Here is a 7,759-nt window from a genome sequence, read left to right on the forward strand (position 1 = left end):
AAATGACCCAATTTTCTTGACAAATATGTCAAGTGTGATGGAATTTGAGAATTTATATAATAATAATAATAATAATAATAATAATAATAATAATAATAATAATAATAATAATAATAATAATAATAGTAGTAGTAGTAATAATAATAATCGCATACTCTCAGCTGCTGTGTGCAAGTATTTCATCTCGACATCATTTGAGTCACCTGTTTGTCAATGTCAATGTTTCTTTGGCAGATGTAGAGAAACAGGAACACTGCTGGCGGACTTACTGTGGATATTTTAAACTTTTTGCATTTTAACGTCAGATGGGTTACTAGAGATCTTTTACTTGCCGACATCAAACAACGTTAAGTGCCGAATAGAACATTTCCTTCGCTTCAAAAATACGACTTTATATAATTGGTTTGAACCCACGATCTTCAGATACGGACTGGTAGTTTTGATAAATCCGTTAGCAAATGCAAAGATCTCGCTAAGCTAATTTGACAGTACTTTGATTTGTTTAAAGTTGAGGATATACTTAGTAATTTATATGAACTTAATGTTATTTTTGTATGGATATATCTTAACAACATGAGGTACTGACAACAGGGCGAATGTAACCACTGAGCAAAAGTTGCTGACGAGGCTATTTGATAGAGTTATATTAATACTGCAATGCCTTTAGCAGATAGTCGAGCTAAATTTGCCCCTTTCCGTGCAGCTGTTTCGTGCAGTTCTTTGTCGATTTGCTTTCCAGTGTTGTCAGTGGGAGACGATGCTATTTAAATGACCTAATTTGACCCAATACTCTTGATAAACGTGTCAAGTGAGATGGAATTTGAGAATCTCTGCAATGGAATTCTGCAAGTATGCAGTGAACTGGAAGACTGGAATTCTGTATGAATGTAGCTGGAAGATGTGAAGGTACAGTGCATTGTTGTGATAATATAGAACTATATTTTAAATATAAATACAGTGAATGAACACTTCCCATAAAATTATTATGGATTGCCTTAGATACTGAAAAATTCACAGAGATCTGAAGTTATAAAATGTATAAAACTTAAATTGTTAAAAATTATCTACGGAAACTTAGGACCTAAATTAGGTTTTGAAACAGGGTATGAGATTTTGCTGATTTCAGAAACAAGTTTAGATTGTAATGTTTGTAATAGAAAATTACTGTGTACTAGATATTATGTGCAGGGTGGGGCAGATCAACTTGCTTATTTACAAATTCAATTAAAAAAGAAGTAATGCAGATGATTAGTTAATTCTTTGAATAGCATCAAATACAACATTTATATTTTATGTTTACACAGTTTTAAATATGATATCAGGCAGATGGCGTCCATTATTCTCAACAAACTGCGTTAATTGAACTCGGAAGTTTCGTTCAACTCTTTCCAGTATATCGACGGGTATGTTGCCGACAGCTTGACGAATGTTGTTCTTCAGGTGAGCCAGGGTCTGTGGACGATCGTTGTAAACAAATTTTAGATAGCCCCGTACAAAATAGTCTCGGGGGCTAAATCAGGCGACCGCGCAGGCCAATGCAGACCGCCCCTCAAGTAGATGAGGCGTCCTGGGAAGTGTTGCTGCAAAACAGTCATTAACACACGCGTTCTGTGTGTGTCGTGATACCGTCCTGCCTGAACCATACATCTCCCACGACCATCTCGTTGAGTGCTGCCAGTAAAATCTCCTGAATCGTGTGGACATAACGGGCAGCAGTCACCGACTCTATCCGTTAGTTTCCTTGAAAAAACATAAAACAAACCATGGACCAGTTATTCCAGCTCGTAATAGTGCACACCCGAAAGTTACACCCTGTGAATGTAGGGGACGCTGATGCAGTTGTTTGGGGTTCACAAAGTTCTGCTTATTTACAGATCGCGAAAAATGGAAACGAGCCTCATTACTGAAGAAAATAAGTGTGTCGTGAGGCATGCCAAGAAGCGCTTCAAATGCATTTTCTCGAGCAACAAAACCGTGTGGTTGAAGTTCCTGCACTCCAGCCATTTTGTAGGGATGAAATTTCAGTTCTTTACGAAGGATTCACCTCACAGAACGAACAGCAGCTGCATGTTCGCGGGCAGAGCGCTCAGGGGATTGCACAACAGAATGTCTTACCATGTCAATGCTTTTAGGATGCCCTTGCTGTTCGTGGAAAGCTCCGGTTTTTTCTTCACATCACATTACCCACGAAACAATCGACTGCCGACCAGGCACACGCAATATTGGAATGGTTATGAAATGCACGTTGCGTGACGATGGTTGAGCGACCGTTAGAAAAGTATGCCTCGACAGCGAACGCGCGCTCCACCTTCGTCCACTATATGATGCTCACTGAACCAAGCAGAGCGGTAACTTTACGCCCCGCCCTCTTGAATGTGCTTACCCCCACCCTGTTCGGAGCAACCATCGCTTCAGGGTGCCAAATTCAAATAAGCAAGTTCCTCTGCGCCACCCTGTGTATAGAAACGATTGAAAGGGTGAATGAAGAGGTGGATGAGTACTGGTTGCTATTACCAATGAAATAACTTCAACAAACGTATTGAATTAGAATGTTCAGATGTTGAGTTGGTATGGGTAAAGATGAAACTGCATAGCCACAGTTCATATTGCTTGTATATTTGTCATCACCTTCTCATCCAGACAAAATCTTCCAGTTTTTAATTTCTTGAGGGTTATAAAAACAAACGTTTATCATCGTAGATGACTTTAAGAAGAGATAATTGCAGCAAATTTAGAAAAAAAATGCATTTTGAAAAATATGTTTATATGAAAGGTCTATACTTTGAGTATATATTCCCAAAATTGTGTGCCTTAAATAAAGCTACTGACACGTTAATTAATATAAATATAGATAGATAGATAGATAGATATATTAGATACATGTCTTTATGGGCGTAGTTAAGGCCATATGGCCTTCTCTTACATTAAACCAATTATTATACATTATAAGAATAATTAACACTAGCGTAATTAGTACCAAATGAAGCACAGTTACACAATCAAAATAGCCTATTTTATAGCACAAACAAAAGCCCACCCTAGTGAGACATACATTCTTACAATAATAATAATAATAATAATAATAATAATAATAATAATAATAATAATAATAATAATAATAATAATAATAATAATAATAATAATAATGTAATAGCACGATCGATGGAAGAGCAGAAATGCACAGTCACTCGTATCCTGCTTTATCTCTTAACGCTCTTTTAAATAACACTGTGGTTGGTATTCATCTGACGTTATCCGGTAAACGGCCCCATTCTCAAGCGGTAAACGCAGAAAATGAGTTGTTATATGTGGCAGTTCGATGGCGAGGACTTACGAGTAGGTTTGATGTATGAGCCCTTGAATCTCTATTATGAACATCTGAGAACTAATGGAAACACGAAGAAAGGTATGATGGGGAGGATATAGTAAGAACTCGGTGGAGGAGAGACAAAGCATGATGGTTACGACGAACATGGAGTCGTGACGACTCTGGTTCAAGGAAAGATGATGATACGTGGTCATATTTTCTTAACTTGCATATATAACTCACACATGCATTTTGAATGCGTTGTAGCTTCAGGGACAATTGGTGCCTTACATCATTGAAAACAACATCACAATAGTAAAAATGTGGCATTACGAAAGCTTCGATTAATTTCTGTTCGAGTTTTATTGAGAATGTATGTTTATATAAAGAGTGTAGAGCTTTTTGGTATTTATGTAAGACATGTGCAGACCAATTCATGCGTTCGTCCATTAAAAGGCCGAGATTCTTCACTTGTGATACAAAAGGAATTGGAATATTCTGAAGGATTACTCTGGGCAATGACCGTTTGCAATGTCTTAAATTCGATGATATGTCATTCACAAAGAGTGAAAGAAGAAGAGGTCCAAGTACAGAGTCTTGAGGGACACCTCTGTTTACATGGCGCCACGAGGAAACAATTCCACTCTTACCTTTCACACAATTGAACTCTGAGAAAAATATAGAGCCTTAAATTTTTAAGTAATTTGTCGATATCTACGCTGTCGAAAGCTTTACCATAATCTGTTAGTGCCAGAAATGTGACTCGTCCTCTGTCTATTGCTTGTCGAACGTCCTCAGTCACTTTGAGTAAGGCTGTAGTTGTACGTTGTCCTTTTCGGAAACCGGACTGGAAAGGATTGAGGAGATTGTGCGTTTGAAGGTACTGAGACATTTGTGTATGGACTATATATTCTGAGATTTTAGTTAAAGCTGATAAAATACAGATTGGACGATAGTCTCCATCGTCCGAAGGCGTTTGACTTTTCGGAAGTGGAAATCTATTAATAACTTTGGACTTATGAAGAGCAAGAGGAGAGACGAAATTACAGTACCTCTCGAGAGTCTTAACGAGTACTTTACTGCTAATTCCTCCTACAATTCTCCTAAAATGTTATAGTTCGTTATGTCATGCCAGGGTATTTTGCTGCGGCTTGGAACAATCTATCTTAACTGATGTTTTTTAATGGTCGATTTCTGGGAGAGTTTCGGTGGCCGGAGGTTTTACGAGATGTATGTTGCGTCATGTGCAGAAATACCAGGTACAGAGGTTTGACCAACATTGAGAACTCCACGGTATACACTAGCTGTGTGTCTTGGTATATGTGCTATTTACCAACTGATGAGCCCAAATTAGCCCACTGGGGCGAAATGCTGGCAACCAGGAATGATTTAGCTGGAAAATTTATGATGTCCAATAACGGACTAACTCTGGTATTATAAATTTACTCATTCGGGACAAATATTTCAGGTTCCCTATGAGAATCAACATCTGTATCATTGAGAACTTCGTCTGAGTTGCCTGCAACAATAAGATCTAATAGTGTGTGAGAATGAAATGTGTGGTGAGTTGGGGAGAGAGTCTAGATGTCCATATTATAGGCTGAAAACAATGTTTAAGTCGCGAGGTTTCGGAAGAAGTTGCCTCAGTTCAGTTCGTATTAAAGTCTTCCATAATTATTGTATGATGGTAGTCTGGTTGTAGTTAAGTCAGCTTCAAAATTTGGTAAGTGACCTGTATTCTAAGGTCTGTCAACTACTCCTACAAGGGATTTAATCCCATTTGCTGTTATTTCTACAAGCATGTATTCCGGTTTCCTCTCGTACCTGCTGGCGAATGACGTAACAACTTAGGTTTGAGGCTGGCTAAGAAAAACCCACAAAACCTTTTTTTTGCTAGGGGCTTTACGTCGCACCGACACAGATATGTCTTATGGCGACGATGGGCTAGGAAAGGCCTAGGAGTTGGAAGGAAGCGGCCGTGGCCTTAATTAAGGTACAGCCCCAGCATTTGTCTGGTGTGAAAATGGGAAACCACGGAAAACCAACTTCAGGGCTGCCGATAGTGGGATTCGAACCCACTATCTCCCGGATGCAAGCTCACAGCCGCGCGCCTCTACGCGCACGGCCAACTCGTCCGGTACAAAACCTTCGATCGCGTTTGTGAGTACGGTCATTTCTCTTCAAGATGACACAAAGAAGAAGTGCGCGTGTCTGTTAATCAAAACTCAGACACTAGCTGAGGTATTAAACTGAAAAATGCTTAAATTTATTACACGACTGGAGAAAACATTTTTGAGACTCTGTGCCATGAATGGTAACCACGTGTCTTACCCACACTGAATCTCTATATATTGACAGATTTCAATATCTCTAATTACTAATAAAAGTTTCTCAAGCTTAATCATACATATATTAAACATTAAAGGAGGTTTCATCTCGATTGTTATTAGAGTAATTTGTGCTGCGCTGTATACATACAAAATTCTATGTCTTAGATTTTAAATAAGAAGCGGCCTTATACATCTCTAAGGGGTTTTGACTGGGCGGGGAGTGAGGCCTGGTGACAAAAATATCAATTTCTTTGTAGCCACTTGACTTACGGAGTTAACATTTCAAATGATATCGTAGATGTTAAATAACAGAAGGTTTGAAAAACTAATCCTTCAGGGAGTTAAACAGGGGTTAAGATCCTAGAACTGAATATACATTCCTCCGAAACTGTTTAACGTACGAAAATAAAATTTCAACGACGGCATTTAAATCCTAGGTGTGAAACACGAAATATTTTAAAACATTCCACCCCTAAGGCGTAAACGAAATTGTTCATCACTGCAAAATCGTTTGGTATTCGAAGTTTTTATATTAGAAGATATTTCTTTCATATTCTAAGTGTAAGTAACATATACTTCAAAATATTTCTCACCTAAAGGGTTTAGATGGGGCTGGCTCTAATAATCACAATATGAATTTTTCCGAAACTGTTTCACGCACTAACTTAAACATTTACATGGGGTTTGCTCTTTTATGTCCTAGATGTTAATTAAGAAATGTTTTTAAAATATTATACCCCTCTAGTACATTTCGATGTACAAGTCAAAATTTTCTATGTTGGTCGCTTCTGAGTCCTGGTTATTAAATGAGGTAGGGTTTTCAAACATTCGAATTCTACGAGTTTTAAATTCGATTTAGATCCGAAAATAAATAATATTCCTGTCCGACTCGTTGGCTGAATGGTCAGCGTACTGCCCTTCAGTTCAGAGGGTCCGGGGTTCAATTCCCGGCCGGATTGGGGATTTTAATCGTTTCTGATTAATTCTTATGGCTCGGGGATTGGATATTTGTGCCTGTCCCAACACTCTCCTCTTCATTTTCAGACAAAACACCACACTACCAGCCACCACAGAAACATGCAATAGTGATTACATCCCTCCATATAGGCTTGGCGTCAGGAAGGGCATCCGGACGTAAAACAGGTCCAAATGCACATGTACGATGCAGTTCGCACCCGCGACCCCACAAGTGTGGGAAAAGCGGTAGAAGAAAAAGAAAAGTAATACACATTCCTCCAAAAACGTTTGATGTACGAACTGAGAGTGTATTTTATAGGCTCAGCGGACAGTGGACCTGTCAAAATTTAAATCTTTCAGTGATCACTGTCAGTTATAAACCGTAGCAAAGCACGACTATCTTGCTAGTAAATGAATCAAAATGAAAATGGATGTGAATTAATGAGGCATTTCCAGGCATCCTAAAAGCTTAAAACTTGGTACCAGAGAATCTGATGATCTAAGGATCCCTAGAAAATATAGAAGATTCCCAAAATTCCCCGATGGGCCCAGGCTTGGAACTTCTCTGGTACCAAGTTTTAAGTTTGTTGGGTGCCTGGAAGTGATATATTAATTCATGTCTATTTTCGTTATTATACTCTTGTACAGATCACTTCACATAGAGTTCAGTTTATTAGTACCCTTAAACTGTGACTGGCAGTAGGAAAGGGGGCCTGCCATTGTAATGAAAACTCCGCGACTCGATTGTGACTGGCGGTAGGACAGATTGCCTGCCATTATAATGGTAACACCCCAATTCCATTGTGACAGTCAGCAGGCAAGGGGGCCTTTCATTATAATGAAAACTTCCCAACTGCATTTTGACTGGCATTAGGAAACAGGGCCTGCCATTATAATCAAAACATATCAAGTAGACTGTGACTGGCAGTAGGCACGGAGGCCTGCCATTATAGTAAATCTCCCGAACTCGATTGTGAATGACAGCAGGCAAGGAATCCTGGAACTACAATCAAATCTCCCAAATTTGACTAGCTGGCAGAAGGAAAGGGGGCCTGCCATTATGATCAAAACTCTCCAACTCGCAATTTGCATGAGAAAGAACGTATGGGGGACCTCACCATGGTGTTTCTCGGGTAACGCTAAGAGATATGCAATTTAATAAAAA

This window comes from Anabrus simplex, chromosome 1 (genome assembly GCF_040414725.1).
Source record: "Anabrus simplex isolate iqAnaSimp1 chromosome 1, ASM4041472v1, whole genome shotgun sequence".
Taxonomy (NCBI): Eukaryota; Metazoa; Arthropoda; class Insecta; order Orthoptera; family Tettigoniidae; genus Anabrus; species Anabrus simplex.